The sequence below is a fragment of the Podarcis erhardii genome, assembly GCF_964252035.2.
Source record: "Podarcis erhardii genome assembly, chromosome: 11".
Lineage (NCBI taxonomy): Eukaryota > Metazoa > Chordata > Lepidosauria > Squamata > Lacertidae > Podarcis > Podarcis erhardii.
The window spans coordinates 38,005,204-38,016,137 of record NC_138501.1 but is presented as its reverse complement, the minus strand read 5'-3'; the positions used below and the strand labels follow the sequence as shown (position 1 = coordinate 38,016,137).

General features: G+C 44.7%; 1 long non-coding RNA gene across 1 annotated transcript; it reads right to left on the bottom strand.

Moving 5' to 3' along the window:
• Positions 1–740: 740 nt before the first annotated feature.
• Positions 741–1,842, bottom strand: LOC309352670. Its single transcript, XR_014161411.1, has 3 exons — positions 1,737–1,842; positions 854–1,025; positions 741–813 (listed from the first exon to the last, which is right to left on the bottom strand). It is a non-coding gene; the product is annotated as an uncharacterized lncRNA (long non-coding RNA).
• Between the last annotated feature and the right edge of the window lie 9,092 nt (positions 1,843–10,934).

Sequence of the window (10,934 nt, the reverse complement as noted above, 5' to 3'; positions counted from 1 at the left end):
GTGAGGGTGTCGGATTAGGTTCTGAGGGACCATGATTCAAATCCCCACTTAGCCTTGAAGTTCACTGGGTCACCTTGGTCTAGTCACCAACTGGCAGCCTAACCTACTTCATAGGGTTGTTGTGAGGGGAATATTGGGGTGGGGGGCTTGCACACCCCCTTGGGTTTCTTGGAGGAATAGTGGGATATAAATGCAGTAATAAAAAACCCCACAAAAATATAAATGTACTGTAAACTGCCTTGTGAAGGACAGCATATAAATTTAATAAATAATACTATTAATACTATTAATTATAATTAAATAATATTATTAATAATAATAACAATAATAAAGGAACGTGGGTGGTGCTGTGGGTTAAACCACAGAGCCTAGGACTTGCTGATCAGAAGGTCGATGGTTCGAATCCCTGCGATGGGGTGAGCTCCCATTGCTCGGTCCCTGCTCCTGCCAACCTAGCAGTTCGAAAGCACGTCAAAGTGCAAGTAGATAAATAGGTACCGCTCCAGCAGGAAGGTAAACGGCATTTCCGTGCGCTGCTCTGGTTCGCCAGAAGCGGCTTAGTCGTGCTGCCACATGACCTGGAAGCTGTACGCTGGCTTCCTCGGCCAATAAACCGAGATGAGCGCTGCAACCCAAGAATTGTCTGCGACTGGACCTAATGGTCAGGGGCCCCCTTTACCCCTTTAATATTAATAATGTGCCCTGCTTGGAGAATGACCTTTCTCATGAACTACAAATAATAGGGCCAACTGCTGGAAGGGTCATGGTTCCTGCTGAGAGGATTTAGATTTCCATTGTCATTTCAATGATGCTCTGGCTCCAGACTATGTGCTCTACCAGGCTGATGATGGACACTTTTTAAGCAACAGTTTGGAGAGGAAAAAGCACCTCTAGCTGCGGCGTATCTGTGGCAGAACACTTTGTCACCCTTTGTGTGTCAATCAACTCTGCTGTGCCTACGCTGGCTACTTTTGACTGCAAACTCTGCTCAGGTGGTATTGTAAAAAGAAAGCCCGAGATGGGACCTTCTTTCAGCAGGAATGTTGTTGTTGTTGTTTAGTTTAGTCGTGTCCGACTCTTTGTGACCCCATGGACCAGAGCACGCCAGGCACTCCTGTCTTCCACTGCCTCCTGCAGTTGGGTCAAACTCATGCTGGTAGCTTCGAGAACACTGTCCAACCATCTCGTCCTCTGTCGTCCCCTTCTCCTTGTGCCCTCCATCTTTCCCAACATCAGGGTCTTTTCCAGGGAGTCTTCTCTTCTCATGAGGTGGCCAAGGTATTGGAGCCTCAGCTTCACGATCTGTCCTTCCAGTGAGCACTCAGGGCTGATTTCCTTCAGAATGGAGAGGCTTGATCTTCTTGCAGTCCATGGGACTCTCAAGAGTCTCCTCCAGCACCATAATTCAAAAGCATCAATTCTTTGGCGATCAGCCTTCTTTATGGTCCAGCTCTCACTTCCATACATCACTACTGGGAAAACCATAGCTTTAACTATACGGACCTTTTTTGGCAAGGTGATGTCTCTGCTTTTTAAGATGCTGTCTAGGTTTGTCATTGCTTTTCTCCCAAGAAGCAGGCGTCTTTTAATTTTGTGGCTGCTGTCACCATCTGCAGTGATCATGGAGCCCAAGAAAGTAAAATCTCTCACTGCCTCCATTTCTTCCCCTTCTATTTGCCAGGAGGTGATGGGACCAGTGGCCGTGATCTTCGTTTTTTTGATGTTGAGCTTCAAACCATATTTCAGCAGGGATACAAAATGGCAATCATGTAATATTGTTGTTGACGTGTTGCATCAGACGGCTTTAAAAAGGGAGCCAATAAATTCATGGAAGTTAATGGTGACTAGCCTTAATGGCTATACAATATACATTCTATATCCAGTCTCAGAGTCAGTATACCTTGGAATACCAGCCACTGGGGAACAGGTGCAAGAGAGGGCTATTGTGTTCCTTGTGGGTTTCTCAGAGGCATCTGGTTGGCCACAGTGGGAAACAAGATGCTGGACTAGACAGGTCTTTGGCCTGATCCAGTAGATGCTCTTATAGGGTATCCTCTTTCTTGGAGGCTTAGCATGGGCAGCAGGCTAGAGAGAGTTGGCACTATGACCACTTCTCACTGGTCCAGTATGTGCAATCCAACACAGTAAAGCTTCCCTTTTTCTTACCCCTCTTAACCAAGAAATCAGACCACAGACTGGAAAGTAAGCATAAAATATAATTTACTTACTCAACAGTCTTGCATTAGTTTTCAGCTACAGCAGCATTAAAAACTCTGCAGGTAGAATACTTATATTTACAGTAAAAACAGGCTCAAGCCTGTGCCTGGGACTGGAGCAAGCATGGGGCATGTCTGCCCTCACAGCTGGTCAAGGGAAAGGGGGAGGAAACAGAATGTTGGATATGTTCCTTCCCTCCCAGGAGAATTGGGGAAATGACATCACACAGAGCCCTCTCTACCCACTACATTTTCTCTGGTTTGTGTATCTGCCTGTCAGCAATGCAGCTCTGTGGTATTAGTGCCACAGTATGCATTTGTTAGGTTTAGCTGCTAACCTTCCACAAGCAAGTAGAGCTATTTGCAACCTTGGCATCTCGTCAGCTATGCCCTTAAAATGCCAAGAGTCATTCTCTTCCCAGCACTGGTTCCTTGGTGGAGAGCAGGAACAGACTTTGGTAATATGGCACTCTGAGCAAGGACAAAATTTGGCATTGAGTAGGTACCTGTACAAATGATGTTGTTGTTTTGTCTTGCACCCCCTCTGCTTGGTGACCTGTGGGTGGGTGGGAACAGCCTGCATCAGCCTACATCCAGCGATGCAGAGTGGTGTAGTAATGTAACATAACAAGGGCACTGCAAATATAGCATGCAGACTACAGACATGCACCAGAGAGCCTTGATAGGCTGATAATCCCAAGCATGTTACTCTGGGAGTTTAAGAACATCAATCTATCCTTTTATAGGTGAAGGAAATGCCAGTGTAGCACAACACTAGCACAGCCAAAATAAATCTCTTTACCATACAAAGCAGTTCTTTCTCCATTGTGATCCTGTATAATAATAATAATAATAATAATAATAATAATAATAATAATAATATCCAGGAGGGTGGCCATGTTAATCTGTTGTAGCGGAGTAAGTGTCTTGAGGCACCTTAAAGACAAGCCATTTTATTTTGGCATAAGCTTTCTGGTAGCACATTTATCAGATGCACGGAGTGTAATCCTAAAATAGCATGTTGATATATTCAGAGAGTAGCGAGGGTGAGGAGATATAGAGATGTCAGGTCAGAGGGAAAATAAATGCAGAGAGAACAGACAGTGATGACTACCTGAAAACAAAATAATTTAATAACAATAACAAAAATCACAGCACACTTCTAAAGAACAGGGGTGGGGAATCTGTGGCAGTGCAGCGGAGGACTCTCTATACATGATCAATAACTTATCGTGGTGCAGAGAGCACTTTGCACGTACAGGCATGCAGGGTCTCCATAGAAATGTTTTTAATTCTTTTAAAAATATTTTTAATATTGTGTATTCATGCTGTACCTGGCCCTGGGACCTTCGGGTTAAGAGCAGGAAATAAATAAGAGCAATTAATGTGTGTTGGTCCAGGTGGAAAGCCCACTTCTACCTCTATTCTACACAAATGAATGAATAAATGAATAGTTTACAGCAGCCTTGGCTGACCTGGTGCCCTTCGGATGTTTCTGGCTGGGTAAGGGCTATAGCTCAGTGGCAAAGCATCAGCCTTGCATACAGAAGGCGCCGGGTTCAATCCCCAGCATCTCCCTGGAGAGCCTCTGCCAGTCAGATGATACTGAGTATGATGGGCCAATGGTTTGACTCAGTATTAGGCAGTTTCCTATGTTCCTCTGACTACAACTCCCATCAGCCCTAGCTCCCACAAAACCTGGTTCATAGCACCCTGGACTGTGGCAGCTTTCACCAAACTGGTACCCTCCATTCTTTATTTGCCAATGGTCAGGGGGGATTGGAGCCCAAAAACAACTGCAGGCAGGGGTGCCGTGCTTTGCTGCTTCAGGTGAAACAGGAAGTGCTGCCTTGCCCTCCCACTGCCACTGCTGCTACCATGCCTGCCAACTCCGCTGCTGGAGGCAAAGCTATGCTGGCATCAGTATCAATTTTGGGTGAGATCTTAGCCAAATTGCACAGGTTCTTTTGTGCTCCACAAGCACTAATATTGGTGCTGCTTCTACGCTGGCAGTGGAGGAGGCAGGGCAGGTGGGGCACTAATGGGACTCCCGCTTTGGGGCTTCTGCTACCTGAGGCAACCACGTCAGTCTACCCAAGGGCTGGGCCGGCTCTGAATCCAGGGTACCAGGTTGGGGAAAAGCTGGCCAGGGTTTCTTTCACACTAGTACAGTGGTACCTTGGGTTACAGATGCTTCAGGTTTCAGACGCTTCAGGTTACAGACTCTGTTGTTGTTGTTGTTTAGTCGTGTCTGACTCTTCGTGAACCCATGGATCAGAGCATGCCAGGCACTCCTGTCTTCCACTGCCTCCTGCAGTTTGGTCAAACTCATGCTGGTAGCTTCGAGAACACTGTCCAACCATCTCGTCCTCTGTCGTCCCCTTCTCCTTGTGCCCTCCATCTTTCCCAGCATCAGGGTGTTTTCCAGGGAGTCTTCTCTTCTCATGAGGTGGCCAAAGTTTTGGAGCCTCAGCTTCATGATCTGTCCTTCTAGTGAGCACTCAGGGCTGATTTCCTTAAGAATGGATGCGTTTGATCTTCTTGCAGTCCATGGGACTCTCAAGAGTCTCCTCCAGCACCATAATTCAAAAGCATCAATTCTTTGGTGATCAGCCTTCTTTATGGTCCAGCTCTCACTTCCATTCATCACTACTGGGAAAACCATGGCTTTAACTATATGGACCTGACTCTGCTAACCCAGAAATAGTACCTCGGGTTAAGAACTTTGCTTCAGGATGAGAACAGAAATTGCGCGGCGGTGGTGTGGTGGCAGCAGGAGGCCCCATCAGCTAAAGTGGTGTCTCAGGTTAAGAACAGTTTCAGGTTAAGAACAGACCTCTGGAACAAATTAAGTTCTTAACCCGAGGTACCACTGTATCTGAAAGTCAGGCTGCTGAATTCAAAGAAATTCATGGACAGTCCAGATTCTCCAAGTGTTCCTATTTTCCAGGTATAGTCCTGGATTCACAAAAGCCACCTTCATTTCTGATATGATCTCGGAATATCCCACTTGTCTTTAGGACATCCCTATTTCAAATGTTGGAGGGTTGAGTTATGCAACTCCACTGAGCCAAGGAGATGTGTAACCTTTAGAAGACATCTGAAGGCAGCTCTGTATAAGGAAGTTTTTAAAAACATTTAAAGTTTTATTATATGTTGGATGCTGCCTAGAGTGGCTGGGGCAACCCAGTCAGATGGGTGGGGTATAAATAATAAAATTATTATGGTGATGGAATAGGGCGTCCCTATTTTCATCAGAGAAATGTCAGAGGGTATGACAGTCTCATTTTTTTCTTGAGTTCATCTTCCTGGAGGAACTACTTCCAGGCCAGATCTTTGAGCTGTTAGCGTGAGCAAAGTGCAGCTGTGCCCCTAAAGCATGGATGACTACAAATGATGAATGTCACTCCTTGAATCACCCTCAGCAACAGCACCTCACATTTACAAGTTTTATTCCTCCGTCTTCCTGCCAGTAAGCTGTACCACCCTGAATCATCTATCCCAAGTATGACTCAAAGGCTGATTAGCATCTAGCTCATGAATTACAGAAAAGGATGTCCTGATTAAAATTCACAGAAGTAATTCGTTTTTTGCAGAGGTGGCAGGCTTCTTTGCTTTACCTTTAAAGAGAGGAGGAGAGAGAGAGGACGAGATCAGGAAAGAAATGACAAGCTCCCTCAAGGGTAGTTACTGTCGCGCACGGGAGGGAGGCCCCAGAGTTACACATTTGTGTGCACAGGCAAAGCATGAGTTTGCAGGCGCATCTCTAAAAAGCACTGCACATCAGATTCATGTTTTCTAAGTTATAACACATAGTCCACATCTATCTCTGAGGAGGACTGTTGTCATACGACTGCTGCCTCTTTCCCCACTGAGTGTGCCTAGTCACTTGATCTTATTAGTCTTTGCAGTAATATGCACCAAAGTGACGACGGAACAAAATTACAGTAGTACCTTGGGTTACATACGCTTCAGGTTACAGACTACGCTAACCCAGAAATAGTGCTTCAGGTTAAGAACTTTACTTCAGGATAAGAACAGAAATTGGGTTCCGGTGGCGCAGCGGCAGCAGCAGGAGGCCCCATTAGCTAAAGTGGTGCTTCAGGTTAAGAACAGTTTCAGGTTAAGAACAGACTTCCGGAACGAATTAAGTACTTAACCCAAGGTACCACTGTATTTGATTGTCCAGTGTGGGGTATTTGTCATTTCCAAGGGGACAAGTCAGAACACGAAAGCCTGTAGCCAGGAATATTGCAGTTAGGAGGTGGGAGAGTCCACTGAGACGGTGCGTTGTAGGAGCAAATGTCTGTGCAAAATACCTATATGCAAGTATTCTAAGGTATTTAAATGAAATTTCTTTGATTTATGGAGGATTCTGAATAAAACTACATTCGATTTTGTACATGTAGACACACCAAAGCTAAATGATATTTGGTTGGTTGTTATCTCTCAGTGTAACCTACTTCACAGGGTTGTTGTGCAGATGAAATAGGGAGAGAAGGATCCATGTACTAGTATGTGAGCTCTTTTGAGGAAATGCAGGACAAATGTTAATGATGAAGATGAGTTATATTGTATATGAGTTATATTATATTCTAGAAGGCATATAAATTTGAATTAATTTTATTTAGTCATTTTCTTAATAAAATCACGTTGTATTTTAGCAGTGTGCCATATAACCTGGGACCAGGTTACCTGAAATACTGCCTGCCCATGTATAGACCTGTAAAATCACTTAGATCATCTTGGAAAATTATATTATTGGAACTGAACCCTACAAAGGCTGGTCACCTGAAAACAAGAATCTTCTGCTGTTGCTGCTAAACTGTAGAACACAGCCCCTTTGCCATTCATGAAGTAGAAACCACCAGTTGCTCTCCTCCCCATCTCTGAATTGTCAAAATTCCCATTTTATTTGCTTTTTAAAATTATGTTTATTTTATATTGCTGCTTTATGGAATTTAGCTTCAGTGTTTTTGCTTGTCTTTTAGATTGTACACTACTGCTCAGGGCAGCTAGCAAAAATTAGATCTAAGTCTGCAAGTCAGCTGGTGTCTATGCTTCCTAAGCTATTTTGGAGAAGGAGCTAAGCCATTTGGGTTATCCTCAACATGATGAATTGCACTCAGAAACGAACCTGGTAAACTGGTGCAGCCCTCACAGCTTAGGTGTAACATGACCCTGTTAGCATTTTTTGCTGATGGATTCTGGACCACTTGCTGTTGGAGGGAAAATCAGTAGATATGAGAGTTAAGAAAAAGAACCCTTGGGTAATAGCAGGTAAGAGACAAAGGCAACACTAGAAACATATGAGTATGTCTGCTGAATTCAGGAAGAACCTCCATCTGCATCTGTAAGTTCCCAAGCCTTGTAACTTCCCAAGCCAAGTTCCCATCTGCGTCTGTAAGTTCCCAAGCCTTGAGATCCACTGCACAGTTTATCTTGGGTGTGGCTCCCAGCACATTGCCCTGAAAGGAATGTGGTCCTCAGGCTGAAAAGTTTTTCCACCCCTGTCTTAGGACTAGGGGGTAGAACCCATGGCCTCCTGATATAGTAGGACTATATCATCACTGACCAGTGACCACATTAGATGGGGCAGATGGGAGCTAGAAGTCAACAACATGGGAGGGGCCTATAGGGTCACCCACATACCTCAGAAAGCAAATGATTTAACAACATTTAAGATCACACCATATTAACTTTGTGAAGGATGAGTAGAAAATGACAGAGCACTTTTACAAAAGGATGAAGTCCTTATCCTTCTATATTTTGAGAGTCCGTATTGCTGCTTGTCAAACAATGGATCTGGCAAGTCTCTGTTATTAAGCTGAGCCAAAGCATGTTAGCTAAGTCATAAAACTCCAGGGCTCTGATTCTTTTAGGAACTTAAATGAATTGATTATCCACTGGTTTTAATTATATTTGCCATTGTAATTTGTTATTATTCCACAGAACACTTTTGTGTGTGTGTCAGAGGTTGGCCAGCAAGGCCAGCACACCCATGAAGCAATGTGAAGGAACCATATCAGGTGGCAGGATCCACTGGGGCAGCAGATCCCAATATCGGTGCCCCCCTGGCTCTGCCCATGGTCATGTTGCAATCTGTCTCAGGTGCCAAAATGCCTTGGGTCAGAGCAGTGGTGAAGCTGCATGCTTCAGCACCAGGGGCAGAGAGCAGGCGGGGGCATGGCTGGTGCACGTCCTGGGGACATGGCATGTGTCCTGGGGGCGTGACACGCGGCCTGGGGGCATGGTGCACGGCCTACGGGAGTGTGCGCCCAGCATGGTGGCGGGATGCGCGGCGTGTGTTGGGGGGTGGCGGCCCTGATGGTACCCCCCTCCCCCAGGGCAATAGGTTTGAACTCACCATTATGTACCATATGTTTCAATGTACTTGCCTGATCTGTGCTGTATCTTCCAGGAAAGCAGCACTGGATTTAGGGTGGTGCGGGTTGTTCCCCCACACAGGGCACTGAGCCGAGGGGGCAAAAAAATCGAGAAGATCCATAATTGAGAAGGTCCATTTGGGGACGCCAAATTTTGGCTTCGCACAGGGTGCCATTTTATGAAAGATTACCAAAGTCTGCCCCTGCATCAGTATGCACTTTGAAGGGGAACCTTTTGCGGTTCAGATTGTACTGAGCTGAAGTGTCACTCCAAGAGTAAATCACCTCTCTGCCTTTTTGACCCTTGATCCAGAAAACCTTTGACACTGCCAGTTTCTCCTTCTCGCATTATTTTAACAGCTCCAGATTGCTCTAGGTGGTCCTATTCTAAACTAGGTTGGTACAGGTTTGCCTCAACCACACCAGGTGAATCCCAGGTTGACCCGAATCACCCTGATTGAATTCAGGATTTGACTGGAGCCATTGCATAGCCTTCATAATCAAAATAAAGGCATCCAATCACTGGCATTGCCCAAATGCCTAGGAACGCATTCTTGAGTATGTCAAGGGAAACTAAACTTTTGATAATACTGGAGTTTCTCAGGGTGGGTTTGAACTATGCACACAGTGGTGTAGCATGGGGGGGGGGGCTCCAGGGGCAGTTGCCCTGGGCGCAAAATTCTTAAGGGTGCAAAATTTCAACACCTGGTGCTGCCTCAATACAGCTACTTGCTTCTGGTGTTGAGCTTATCCATGTGAATCAGGAAGTGACCTCTCCAGTCAATGGAATGACTTCTCTTTTCTTATCTCTGTGGCTGTGATCTCCTGGGTGACACGGATGCCATTAGGCAGTTGAATGCACATGTGTACTCTGTCCCTTTCTCTCCCCCCCCCCCGTCCACACAGCTCCAGGTGCTGGTAACCCATGGTATGCCACTGTGTGCACATTCCCAGGCTGTGAGTGAATCTCACCCATTTCCCTCCTCACAGCCATAAAAACTCTTTGGTGGCCCTGGGTAAATTCCTACATCTTGACCTCAGTTCCCCCTTTGTACAATGGAACTATTAAAGACCTGGCTTGCATAACTGATTTGAGGATGGATGAGGAATGAATTGTTGAAGTGCACTGAAGATAAGAGTTCAGCTATCTGGAGCAAAAAATAAATAAAATCCAAGGAGCATCACTGCCATCCTACCCTCAGGTCCAAGCTGCAGCTTTTTTCTGCAGCGTTGCTATAATGAAAATATTTAATTCATTTATAATATTTAGAATGTCAGCCCCAAAGTCCATTTGATAACATAAATTTTGTGTTATTTATGTGGCAGACACTTAAGGATTTAAATAATTCTTTAAAATATTTACATTTTTGTCTCCTGACATCTTGTTTCACCCCGTGTTTTATAGGTCTCTGCTTCTATTTGATGTAGGCTTCAACCTTGAGATTTATAGTTCGACACCTCGCAACAAATTTTGTAAATATTTCATGGGGGCTTGATCCTTCAACATAAACACTCCTTCCTATTGGGGGCCCTGAGGAAAGCCAGACCTCCTCATTTATTATGTGATATCCCAAAGTCTAAAGGGATGTTGATCTCTCTTTTCCAAGAACATCTTCTTCAATAAGAAAAATGGAATGTCACCAGGCTAAGGTGAATCATAATAAATGTTATGCCTTGGCTGACACCAGAAAATAAATCAAAGAAAGTTGTGAGAAATATTGGTGACTGCCCCCCTCCCCTCCGCCAGGGTTTGGATTGGCTTTATAAATTAAACACTATGTGATGACAGCATTGGGGTAGTAAGTAAACCAGTTGGGAAGATAATCACCATAGTAACCAGAAAAGCCCGTTAACCATCTACAACCAAAATAGCACATCTGGGTGTAACTGTTTAATATAGTAGCAGTGGTAAAGAGTGCTTTTAGCTGATTAAAAATGATACAGAATAATTAGAGCATAAGCGTGTTAGATAGTCTTAGTCTGGCAATGGGGGAGGTCAGGAACCAACGAACAAGAATAGAATGGGTTTGATTTAGGATCTGTTTTCCTTGTGGATGAAATCCCATTTTTTCTAAGTGTGCAACTTCTGAAGTCTGAGTTTGGGAAAGGAAGACTGGATTACTATGAAAATGAAGGGACTTGGTCTCATTTTAGCATGACATCTATATGAAGGAAGAATTGGGACTGGGCAGGGCCTTTTGGCATTCACATCCACCCTAATGATCTTTCAGATGTGTTTGTGGCAGGGGGGGGTTATTTTTTGTTTTAGTTTTGTTGTGTATTTTGTGTTCTCATTTTGTGTTTTTATGTTGTGGACTGCCCTGTGTTATTC